The sequence below is a fragment of the Rosa chinensis genome, chromosome 6, assembly GCF_002994745.2.
Source record: "Rosa chinensis cultivar Old Blush chromosome 6, RchiOBHm-V2, whole genome shotgun sequence".
Classification (NCBI taxonomy): domain Eukaryota; kingdom Viridiplantae; phylum Streptophyta; class Magnoliopsida; order Rosales; family Rosaceae; genus Rosa; species Rosa chinensis.
The window spans coordinates 29,853,591-29,867,144 of NC_037093.1; positions in this window are offsets into that span (position 1 = coordinate 29,853,591).

Consider the following 13,554-nt stretch of genomic DNA (forward strand, 5'->3'; position numbering starts at 1 on the left):
GATCTGCACAGGCAGTAATCCGAATCTGTAATGGATTTGTCTTTTAAAGCACAACTTAAGTCTAATTCGGTTTTCCCTTGCATCACATGCCTCCCACATGTCTTCCACGCCTTGTTGAAGAATGAAACGTCAAGAACTCCCTAGAACCTTCAAAAATCTCACGGCAATTCCAATCCATACTCAACTAGAAATCCAAACTCCACATTGCTTTGAAATCCGAATTCCTTGTTGCTTTCTCTTCCATGTGCACGGCATATGATCTTCTTGAGACTTCTAGATACTTCATGAACGTTCCCAAGCTCTCCTAGTATGAGTAGAACTCCATATGCAAGGAGGTTTCCTAGTTGAATACTGCTTCCTTTTCTGAGATGCTTCCACACTCTTCCGGAACCTTCTTGAGTAATCCTTATCCAACAGGGACTCCTTATCACACTAGGATTCCTTATCTGAGTAGAATTGGGTTTCCCTGTTCAAGTAGAACTTCTAATTTCCGCGACTTAAGAGTTTGAATCCAAGTCAGCTTCTGATTCCTACTCCAACTAGGATTCCTTTTCCTAGTCAAACTGGGAGAACTTCCATTTCTTCATTTCTTTCCATTTATGCGCCACTTATGCTTCCTTAGCCATTTTCGGACCTTAAAACTCCATTTTCACCTGAAAAACACTAACTAAGTTAAATTGATCAAGATAAAGGAAATAACTTAGCAAAATATAGGGTTTAAACATTATAAACGTCGCATTTTATGCTCCTATCATCCACGTCATTTTTCTTTGTTTCTCCCTTGGCTTTGGACGGCAAACTCTCCCTAGGGTTTAATCATGCGTCACAAACCCTAATTGTATGGGCTTTTGTGGGCCTTTGATCCAATTGCCGAAAATCCACTACATTCTTGAGAGTTCTTGGGCCTCCATGCGTCACTTTTATGCCATGTCACTTCATTAATTCGATCTCCACTCTTGGTTGGCTCAAGAGTCTTGTTTTGGCAAGCTTTCCTTTTCTGGACAGGGTTTCCTGGTTGGACCAGGAAAACTTCTTTTCTTCATTTCTGCTCATTTCTGTGGCTCATTGTTTCTCATTTTTGCGCCCCTTGACTTTCGCAGGTTCCTCTTTCCATTTATGAGTTCATTTCCACTTTTTAGCTCCGAGGTCCTGAAAATAGAAACTAGTAAGAAAAATAGAAACTTTCCTAAAATGAAAAATGGCAACTTTCCTAAACTAAAAATGGGAAACTTTCTAAAAATGATAAATAGAAACTACAAAAATAGAAACTTTCTACAAATAGGAACTTTCCCAATCAAAGAATGGAAACTTTTCCTAAACAGAGTTTTATTAAGGAGATAACGCAGAAAATGTAGGGAAATACAGTTAAAACGTCGCATTAAAATGCTCCTATCAAATTCCCCCACACTTAGCTTTTGCTAGTCCCTTAGCAAAATCACACTAAGACTCACATTAAGACTCAACGAAAATTTAAAGACTTGACATGAAACAGACTCTATAGCCCTTCAACTTTTTGTCTCAGCAATCTCTTACTTTCACAACACCAAGATTAGCACGTAACCAAGAGTCAATGTTTAAGCATTCGAGAGTTAATTGAAACACATAATTTACACATACACAAGTAGGACTTGGTTGTAACAATGGTGATGGGTTCTGTTAAGCATGTTTCAAACAAGTTTGATTCAAATCCTCATAAGGTATATCCACTCTTTCTTCTCTCAGAATTCAAGGCAATGCTTAAAAGCTTATACACTCAAGTATATGTGAAAGATAACAAGTATATCACATAATGTAAGAAACGAAAGCACATGTATAAATTTCTTTTAAAGATCTCATGAAGGATACCAACTACTTGCACAGATGGACCCAAGCCATAGGTTCAACTCTTGTAACTCATCTCCACATCAAGGGCTGTCCCATCTTAAGGATCAAGAAGGTCTTCTCAAGGGTTGTAATGGGGCTAAGGCTCAAGGTTTAAGGAAACGAAAGGTCAGGATTTATCAAAGTGTCCTAAAAACCTAGCAGAGCACATGTAGATGTAGAGACCTCAAGAAATCCACCAAGGCATTGCAAAAACGTCACTTTCCCTAGAGGTAACATAAAAGGGGCCTAATGTCTTCATGTTGGGCCCAATCTTCATTGTAAACTTCCCTTTAACTATAGTGGAATGGACAAAGGCCAAATTTTTCTATAGTGGACCTTCATTTCAAAGCAGACTCCAAAATCACTAAGTATGGGGGACTAAAATCCATAAATATTTTTCTCTTTTCTTTTCTAGCCGTACACAATTTTTTTTTTCTTTTCATTTTTCACGGCTTTCACATATATTTTTTTTTCTTTATGGACAAGTCTACCCCCACACTTGAACTTTCACCTCTTCTCAATTTTCATCCTTAGCACCAAACCCACGTAGTATGTCTCAAAAGATAGCTCCACTAAGTTCTTAGAACAAAGGGTAGGGTTGTAACTATGCTAAGCTTCATGGTTAAGGGTTTTAAGGGTGATGAATGAAAAGGCTTGATGTAGGCTCAAAGGGGCTTATCTAGGGGAGTCCCACGACGGGCACAATTGGGGACACATGTTTATTTGGCAATGGTGGTAATTCCTAGGGTGCCTCTATCCCTTCCAGAATCAAGGCCATGTATTGATATAACGTTTCAACAAGCACAAGAGTGAATTCTAGCATTCTCTAGTCCATCAAACTTAATCTATGGCAAGTAGTCAATCAAGATGAAAGAATAATGAGATCATCAAAACATCGCCAAGAAATTAAGAATATCTATTTCATTTTCACTCCAAGAAAAAGGGACATGGCTCAATATCTCACATGAACATATGAATCAAAACTCATCCTAACATGCTCATATTCTGTACCAAAGTTTCGAAATCCATATCCACTACACATGCATGCATTTTTCATATATCTCAATTAACCAAAGAATACTGTGTTTAAATCATCTCAATTTTGTGATCCTCTTTTAATCGTGATTTCAGAGATATAGAATCATCCTAGACAGTTGAAAGGGCATCCTAAGACTCAAAACAAAAACAAAAGCAACGAAAAATTTTAAATTTTTGACATTTTTCAAATTTTTTTTTTTTTTTGTATTTTTCAATATATGACTCAAAACAAAAGTGTAAATCCCTTCCCCCACACTTAAATATTGCATTGTTCTCAATGTAATCAAGAATAAGCATGCAATGAAACACTTAAGCATATAGGGTAGAGAATTACGAAAATGACTACTAAAATCAAAAGGAAAATTGGAGAAGTAAAAGGGAAAGAGAAAGCAAATCTGCGTTGACGACTCCTCCACAGCTACTTCGGAATTGGGTTGCCTCCCAAGCAGCGCTTAATGTTTATAGTCTTTCAGCCTAGACTTGTACCTCCATTTAATCCTCAGGGTTTGGAACGTTTTGGAGGGGTATAGCTTCCACTTCATGTTCCACAAATGCCTCATAGTAAGGCTTCAAGCGATGGCCATTCACTTTGAACTCGTTACCTGTTTGTTCACTCTTTATCTGCATAGCTCCATGGGAGAACACATTAGTGATAACAAAAGGCCCAATCCAACGAGAACGAAGTTTACCTGGGAAGAGTTTGAGACGAGAATGGAAGAGAAGAACTTTTTGGCCCACAACAAAAGTCTTCCTTCGAATCATTTTATCATGGAATGCCTTAGTCTTGTCCTAGTAAATCTTAGCACTTTCGAAGGCATCATTCCTAATCTCCTCTAACTCTTGCAATTGCAACTTCCTATGAAGCCCAGCTGCATCAATATCCATGTTGAACTGCTTCACAGCCCACCAAGCTTTGTGCTTTAACTCCACAGGTAAATGGCAAGGTTTGCCATAGACAATTCGATATGGGGACATACCTATGGGAGTTTTGTATGCAGTTCTGTAAGCCCACAAAGCATCCTCTAAACGCAAGGACCAGTCTTTCCTGTTAGGGTTCACAGTCTTCTCCAATATTCCCTTAATCTGACGGTTGGAGACCTCGGCCTGCCCACTAGTTTGGGGGTGATAAGGTGTAGAAACCTTATGTGTCACATCATATCTCTTCAAGAGAGCCTCAATCGTCCGATTGCAAAAGTGGGATCCACCATCACTAATGAGAACTCTAGGCATTCCAAACCTGCTAAAGATGTTAGACTTGATAAAATCTGCAACAGCCTTAGAGTCATTAGTTCTAGTGGCCTTTGCTTCCACCCATTTGGAAACATAGTCCACTGCAAGTAAGATATAGAGAAACCCAAAAGATGATGGGAAAGGTCCCATGAAATCTATACCCCAGACATCAAATATTTCGACATTTATGATTTTAGACAATGGCATTTGATCTCTAGGACCTAGATTTCCTGTTCTTTGGCATTTATCACAAGTTAAACAATGGGCATGTGCATCCCTAAACAATGTTGGCCAATAGAACCCAGATTCTAGCACCTTAAATGCAGTCTTCTTAGACCCAAAGTGACCCCCACATGCTTTAGAATGGCAAAAAGAAAGTATGGCATTATGTTCATGTTCAGGTACACATCTCCTAATCAGTTGATCAGAGCAATATTTCCATAGATAAGGTTCATCCCAAACATATTGCTTAACAGTTTTCTTAAGCCTATCCTTATGAGCACGTGACATGGTATCAGGAATCTTTCTAGAAACAATGTAATTCACAATATCTGCATACCATGGTTCACTTACCTGAAGTCCAAAGAGCTGCTCATCTGGAAACGTCTCCACTAGAGGGAGAGGGTCTTCTGCATGGACCAAACGACTCAAGTGGTCAGCTACCACATTTTCACTACCCTTCTTGTCCTTGATTTCCACATCAAATTCTTGCAAGAGTAGTATCCATCTAATCAGTCTTGGTTTCGCCTCCTTCTTGGTCATCAAGTACTTCAAAGCTGCATGGTCAGTATATATAATAACCTTGGTACCAAGTAAGTAAGAGCGAAACTTTTCAAGGGCAAAGACAACTGCAAGGAGCTCTTTTTCTGTGGTGGAATAGTTCATCTGTGCTTCATTCAGAGTCCTTGAGGCGTAGTAGATGGCATAAGGTCGTTTGTCCTTCCTTTGCCCCAAAACAGCTCCAACTGCATAGTCAGAGGCATCACACATCAACTCAAAGGGCAAGGACCAATCCGGAGGTAACATGATGGGGCAGACGTCAACAACTCCTTAAGCTTGTCAAGAGCTTCTTGACATTCCCTATCAAAGTGAAACGTCACATCCTTCTGGAGTAGTTGGCATAAAGGTCTCGAAATCTTGGAGAAGTCCTTGATAAACCTTCTATAAAAACCTGCATGGCCAAGTAAAGAACGAATCTCTCTCACAGAAGTGGGAGAGGGTAAGTGACGCACAATATCCACCTTGGCTTTATCAACCTCTATACCCCTAGCAGAGACAATATGTCCTAGAACTATTCCTTGCTTAACCATAAAATGGCATTTTTCCCAGTTTAAGACAAGGTTAGTGTCCATGCAACGTTTCAAAATGATCTCCAGATTACTAAGACAATCATCAAAATTCTTTCCAAAAACTGAAAAGTCATCCATGAATACCTCTATGATTTTCTCAATATAATCTGAAAAGATACTTACCATGCACCTCTGAAAGGTACCTGGAGCGTTGCAAAGTCCAAAGGGCATACGTCGATAGGCAAACGTCCCAAAGGGGCAAGTGAAGGTTGTCTTCTCTTGATCTTCATTGGCTATGGCAATTTGATTGTAGCCTGAGTAGCCATCCAAGAAGCAATAATAGTCATGTCCAGCTAGGCGCTCAAGCATCTGATCAATGAATGGCAGAGGAAAGTGATCTTTCCTTGTGGTTGCGTTGAGCCTTCTATAGTCAATGCATACTCTGTGGCCTGTGACTGTCCTTTGGGGCACCAGTTCGTTCTCAGCATTCTTTACCACAGTGATCCCAGATTTCTTGGGCACGACCTGAATTGGGGAGACCCACTTGGAGTCTGAAATGGGGTAGATTACCCCACAATCAAGGAGTTTGATAACCTCCTTCTTCACAACTTCCATCATTGGAGGGTTGAGATGACGTTGAGCCTCTCTAGTGGGTTTAGACCCCTCCTCTAGAAGTATCCTATGGACGCAAGTTGTAGGGCTGATTCCCTTGATGTCCGCCAATGTCCATCCTATGGCGGTCTTGTGTTGCTTCAGCATTTCCACCAACTTCTCTTCTTGTGGAGTCGTCAGTGCAGAGGACACAATTACTGATAAGGTCTCCTTGTCCCCTAAGTAGACATACTTCAAATGGTCCGGAAGAGGTTTTAGCTCAAGTTCTGGGGCCTGGACCACTGAAGGTAAAGTCTTGTTAGCAGATAACGGAATGGACAAGGGAGAGATAGACTTACCTATATAGGGGGATGCCTCAAGGAAGGAGACGTTTTCAATGATCTTTCCTTCACAAGTGTCCTTCAATTCCTCCTCTGAGATAGTGACGCCACCTTTTGTGTAACCTACTCCATGTGCAAGTGTCGTGGCTAAGGTATCCTCATTCATGACATCAAACATTTTCTGTGCAAGATCATCCAAAATGTCAATAGAATAGCAATCACTTTCATCAAGAGGATACCTCATGGCTTCAAAAATGTTGAAGCCTATAACGTCACCATCGAATTCCATTGTGAGAGAGCCTGCATACACATCAATCTTCATCCGAGCTGTCCTTAAGAAAGGACGTCCCAAAAGCAATGGAGTGGAACTCACAGGGGAGTCCTCCATTTCTAACACATAAAAATCAGCTGGGAAGATAAGATGGTTAACCTGTAGAAGCACATCCTCCAACAAACCTCTAGGATATGCATTGGATCTGTCAGCTAACTAAATGATAACATTGTCAGATTTAAGTTCCCCTAGACCTAGGGTTTCATAAACAGAATAGGGCATAACATTAACAGATGCACCTAGGTCTAGCATGGCATTCTTAAATCTAGAGTTACCAATAGTACACGGAATAGTAAAGCTTCCAGGATCCTTACACTTTGGAGGAATTTTCCTCTGAATCAAGGCGGAGACATTCTCACTTACCTTTACCACCTCCTTTTCACGGTTTACTCTCCTAGTAGTGCAAAGCTCTTTGAGAAACTTGACATACTTAGGGACTTGCTTGATGGCCTCTAGGAGGGGTAAGTTCACTTGCACCTTCTTGAAAGTTTCCAAGATAGCTTGGTCACTTTCATCCTTCTTAGATTGGGCAAACCTGCGTGGGAAGGGCATGCAAGAAGAAGAAGGGTTAGTAATAACCAAATTTGATAAGTTAGAATTACTACCTCTAATTTCCGGTTTTGCCTTTAAAGGTGAGGACGCCTTGGTCTCTTCCTTGGACGTTGCAGGGTCCTTCTCAATACCCAACTTGGTGGGTTCTTGGTCTTCCTCAATCTCTATGCTCACTTGGGCCTTCTTGGGTTGCTTGGGTTGATCCACAAATGGTCTTCCACTCCTTGTAGTCACAACTGATGCATTCTCCACATTACCCTTAGGGTTAGGTATTGTGACACTAGGAAGCTTCCCAGTCTCATGAATCTTGCTCATGAAGTCCACAACTTGGCCCATTTGCTTCTTAAGGTCTGCAATGTCCTTAGTATGGGTCTGTTGTCCTTGAATCAATGCTTGAGTAGAGTTTGTCAAGGCTTGTGTAGAGCTAGTCAAGGCTTCCAACGTTTTGCATTAGTGAGACATTGAAGGTCCTGAGTTCTGTGGGGGAGGCATGTAAGGCCTTTGAAAAGATGATCCTTGGAATGAAGGCCCTTGAGGACGTTGGAAGTTCCCACCAAGAGGATTCTGAACGTTTTCGTTGTTGGTCCACTTGAAGTTGGGATGGTCCCTCCATCCTGGGTTGTAAGTATTAGAATAAGGGTCATGCCTAGGACGTTGAGATCCTCCCTGATAGCCTCCTTGATATCCTCCAACAGCATTTGCAGATTCCCATCCTCCATTGTCATTAAGTTGAGGGCACTGATCTGTAACATGCCCTTGCATAGAGCATACCCCACAAGCTATTGTTGCACTTGGTCCCTTTGAACTTACCACTTGGTTCATGAGGAGAGTAAGCTTATTCAGTTGGTCTTCAATGGCCGTATTCTTGCTCATCTCATGCACCCTACGAGTAGAGTGTCCTACCCCCTCATATTGTTGGGAGTTTAGGGCACGATTAGCTATAAGTTCCTTCCCAACCGCAGGTGACTTATCCACAAAAGCTCCTCCAGGTGCAGCATCAAGCATTTGCCTTTCCAAGGGTAAGAGTCCTTCGTAGAAACATGTAAGTAGGGTCTCATCCTTCATCTGATGTTGAGGACATTGTGCAAGAAGGGAGTTGAACCTCTCGTAGTAGGCAGCATAGGATTCATCATGGGCCTGCTCTATGCCACTGAGCTTCTTCCTGAGTGTGATGACCTTGAAAGCTGGGAAGTATTTTTCCAAGAAGGCCTTCCTCATTGTTTCCCATGATGTGATACGCCCAGCAGGAAGCTCATATAGCCAGTCTTTGGCTCTGTCAGCTAAGGAGAACGAAAATGCCTTCATCTTCATAATGTTTTCATCTGCTCCTTGTGGTTGCATGTTAGCACACACAGACTGAAACTCTCTGATATGCTTGTTGGCGTCCTCCATATTGAGGACATGGAACATAGGGAGCTTGTGCAACAATCCACTCTTAAGCTCAAACTCTGCTTGTCTTCCTGCAGCAGGGGCAGGGTAAACGATGCCTGAAGGAGGTCCTCCTTCAACAGTTGCTGTGGAGAGTTCCCTAATAGATGCCATTCTCTCTTCCTTGACTTCTTCAGGTGGTGGTGTAGAGTTGGACGAAACCACAGGTGAAGGTGAACGTGAAGGAGGAGATGGACTCGGTGTAGGTGATGTAGACTCCTCAGAAGAGTAAATCCGCTTCCCTTGCTCGTTAAATGTGTACTCTTTGTATGTTGAAGGGGAAGGGCTTGTGTACTCAAGAAGTGAAGGATTCTTCAAACGAGCGAGCCTTGCTTCAATTTCCTTTATTGTAGAGGGTCTAAAAGGCTCGGTCATTCATAGAAATCCTGAACAACATTAACAGTTAGAGAAGTTAGTAGACTGTACAATAAAAGAAATACAAATTTATGATTTATACAAGAAAGTCACTATTTACGAATTACTATTCACGAATTTATACAAGTATAAAGAGAAATATAAATTACAAAATAACCACAAACTTTACAACTATACTACAAAAGACGTTTATACAAGTATAAAATGTACAAAACAACACAATTTACAAGTGGAGGTTATGTTCAAGTGTATTATTATCTTTACAAATGAAGTTAATATCTCAGTTGATTACAAGTTGTAAGTCGAGCCCAATAGAAACCACTACTATTGGTGAGATACGATCTAGGGATAGTCGCCTAGACATAAGTTGCTTTCCTTTGTTTCAGAAGGCTAGATGGCCAGATTAAGAGGTAAGTGAGAGGGAGGACTCATTTTGGTGACACTACGGAGGCTACTCCCTCATTGAGGTTTAGGCCCCTATCGGCTACTCCCACATTGTGGTTTAGGCACAGTCTGTAGTATCTCTGAGATCCAATTTGAACCCATCACCCAGGGTCTCAACCTAAGACACCATCTATATGCCCCTTACTCAGCTTGGAAATAACTCATGTGTTAGACAGTTCTCCAAATGCTAATAAAAGCCGCCCTCAACCTCATAAGACCTCAGAAAGGCACTAATGAAGGGTTAAGGCCAATATTAACAAAAGGGCCCTTATCTACTCATACGAGTTTACATACTTATAACAATCAAGAATTTAACGATATTTACAAGTAATTCTTTTCTCTTCTTTTGTTTAACAAGATTAGACACATTTTGTACAAAACTTTCAAACAAGACTACAAACAAACGTCACAACTTTTTTTTTTTTTTTTCTTTTTTCGTTTTCTCTTTTTTTTTTTTTTTTTTTTTTACGAATTTAATTACAAAATATTTCTATTCTTTCCTTTTCTTTACAATTATTTTCAACACTTAGGTACGGGAACAGGGAGTCTCGATGTGCAATGGGACTGAAACAGCTACCCTTTTCAAGACTATGTTTAATCCAATATACCTTAGTGAATCACAACATTTTCGTTTGTTATAAATACCATTGATTTCGAATTAAATTTCAAGTGGTAAATCAAGAGGACGTGCGGCCCAAGTATAGTCGTCTAGACACAAAGTCCCTCCTACATCCTTTGGGCAACCTTACTGAAATGGCCAGGTAGGGGAGGGCGACCACGAGAGATAGAATCCATTTTGGCATGAGCTACTCCCACAATGTGGTTTAGGCCCATTTGTAAGCACTTCTGAATTCAAGAACCAGTCATGAGCGTTGTCCCCTTCCTAGACACCATCCCACATAGGCTATACTTACTTGGATGAAAAAGGTCCTAAGTGTGAAGACAGTTCAATGAATGTTAATAAAGGCCGCCCTCAACCTTAAGAGACCTGAACTAGGTACCAATAAGGGGTTTAGGCCAATATTAATAAACACGACTTCACCTATTCCTTCTTTAATTTACAACTCACAATAAAAATTCGTATTCAATAATATAAATAACAACCTAAGTAATTAATTAACTAATGATAGGAGCAAAAAAGTGTGACAATATTATTAATTATGTGCCTCATTTTAGCCTTATTTCTCCCTTAGTTTAGTGTTTTGAGTCATTAAGTCATTTTGAAAGTCTTGTTGAGTGTTTGGAGTGAAATAGGCGGAAAAAGTAAAATTCATGAAAAATCCTAGCTGGATCAGGATTCCTAACTGTCAACTATTTTTGCGGTCTTTACATTTTAATTTCCCTTTATTTTCTCTATAAAATTCTGATATTCTCCTGCTTGTTGTAGGAAACGTTGCCTGGTTGAACTCTTGGAAACAGCAATGATGGAGTAATAAAATAAAGCATTAAGATATTTGACCAAGCAATGAAGAAGGGAAATAAAGGAGAAAAGATGTTTTCAGTTGAGGAATAAAAGAGAAAGACGTTTCAGCTGGAAAATAAATAAGAGAAAGACGTTTTCAGTTGGGGAATAAAGGAGAAAAGACGTTTTCAGTTGAGGAATAAAAGAAAAAGATGTTTCAGCTGGAAAAATAAATAAGAGAAAGACGTTTCAGCTTGGAAATTAAAGGAATTTCCCCATTATGAGAGGAGTTAAGGCCATAAAGGAGACGTTTCAGTTGGTGATGCGCCTGAAAGCAAGCGCATAATTTAACCCTAAAAATATCATAGTAGTATAAGCAAGTAGGGATCGTTCTATTCCGGGGATTGAGGGTACACCTGTCATTGTCAAACAGTTAAACAATTAAAATTAAAAAAAGTATAATATTCACAAAGATATTCACAAGTATAAACATTATTTACGAAAAGGGGGGATTTTGTTTTTGGGTTTTCGAAAATAAAACTAAGTTAACAAAACAATTAAAATGCAAAAACATAAAAATACAAAGATGGAGTGAGAGAACAAAGATCAAAATCCGAAACATATGATTAAAATTGACTCAAACCCTAATATTGTTCATCTAAGTCATGAGAAAGGAGTTGATCATGTGAAACGTTCGAAAGCAAACAATTTCCCATATTTTACTTTTCAATGCCAATTAACCTAAGCGAAAGCACCTAGATTAATCCTATCAAACATGCAATCAAACCCTAGAAAGCTAGTCAATCATGTCATGTTTAACGCATTACACATAGAGAAAGGCTATCAACTCAAGTGTACAACTTAGTATGGAAAAGTCCACCTAATTGCAATCCTCGTTAATTAAATTCGATCTTTGTACAAAACCTTTACTACTTTGATTCAAGTTTACACAAAACGAAAAGTCGATTTCATGCTCTTAAACCTAGCACCATTCATATCAAAACCCTAAGTGTTTGCAACCACATAAGATTAAAATACAAAAGTTATCTATAACGCAAATTTAATTAAACAAACCCACATAAGCAACTCTCGAATCACAATAATATGAATCTGAAAATTCTCAATTAATCATAAAAATTCCAGAAATTAATATTTGTTCAAAATATGTCAACTAGTTCATAACCAACGAAATTCAAAGCAAAGGTTACAAAGGAGAATCGGATTACACCGTGAGATGGGATGGTGATGAACGATTGATGTGGTGGTCTCTTGAATCTCGAAAGCAAGCTTCAAGGTTGGAGATGGATGATGGATGCTCACGGCTATGCTTCTTCTCCCTTGGCCTTGCTTGAACTCATGGAGATGACTAGAGGATGGAGAAACTCACGGCTATGCTAAGAAGATTTTCTGATTTTTTTCTAAAGTGTAAATTGTATGGGGGAGAGGAACCCTTCTCAACGTCAAAGAGGTGGGTATATATAGGAGCACGGCTAGGGTTCACAAAGCAATCAGAAATTTCCACATAGCGTCCACCAATAGGAATTCGCCAAGTAAGCTTTGTGATGTGGTCCAACCAATCATAGAATGCCAAGTAAGCCTTGTGATGTGTTCCAACCAATCATAATTCTCTAAAATACCTCCCTAATATTTAATTGCCGAATTTCCTTGAAATTATTCTGATTTTCTTCATGAATTTCGGCCAACATTCCTTTAGGGAATTTAGGGATGAATCTAGACACCTTTTTAGCTTTTCCTGGGTGCACACATATTTTCCTTCCATAAATATCTCCCTTGAATCTCTCTTGGCGTCATCTCCTTGATTATTTCTGATTTTCACGTTGGCAATCACACCAAATTATTCCTCCAACAATATTTCTTTCCATAAAAGTCTCCCAAGAAAATCTTTCCTTGAAATCCTCAATTAATCATCTTCAATTCTCACGTTGTCACCTTGTTTTTCCTTAAGTATTACACGGCAAATTTAATCCCCAAGGAAAATATATTTTCCTTTTTTTAAAAAAACTCTTCCTTGATTCTCTCCTTGCCATGTCATCTTCATGAAACTTCTCGTTCCATTTATGAACTCAATTCTGCTTATTTATTCCAAAAACCTGAAAATAGAAGCTTTCTAAAATAAGAAATGGAAACTTTCTTAAACTAAAATGGAAACTTTCTAAAAATGAAAAATAGAAACTACAAAACAGAAACTTTCTACAATTAGGAACTTTCCCATTCGAAGAATGGAAACTTTCCTAAACAAAGTTTTATTAAGGAAATAACGCAGAAAATATAGGGAAATAACAGTTAAAACGTCGCATTAAAATGCTCCTATCAAATTCCCCCACACTTAGCTTTTGCAAGGGATTTACACTTTTATCTTGAGTCATATTTTGAGTCACATATATTGAAAAATACAAAAAAAAAAGTGAAAAATGTCAAAAATTTAAAAATACAAAAAAAAAAGTGAAAAATGTCAAAAATTTAAAAAAAAACATGCCATGTCACTTCATTAATTCGATCTCCATTCATGGTTGGCTCAAGAGTCTTGTTTTGGCAAGCTTTCCTTTTCTGGACAGGGTTTCCTGGTTGGACCAGGAAAGCTTCATTTCTTCATTTCTGCTCATTTGTGCTTCCCTTTGTACTTCATCTTGTCTCCCTCCAACGTTGGCT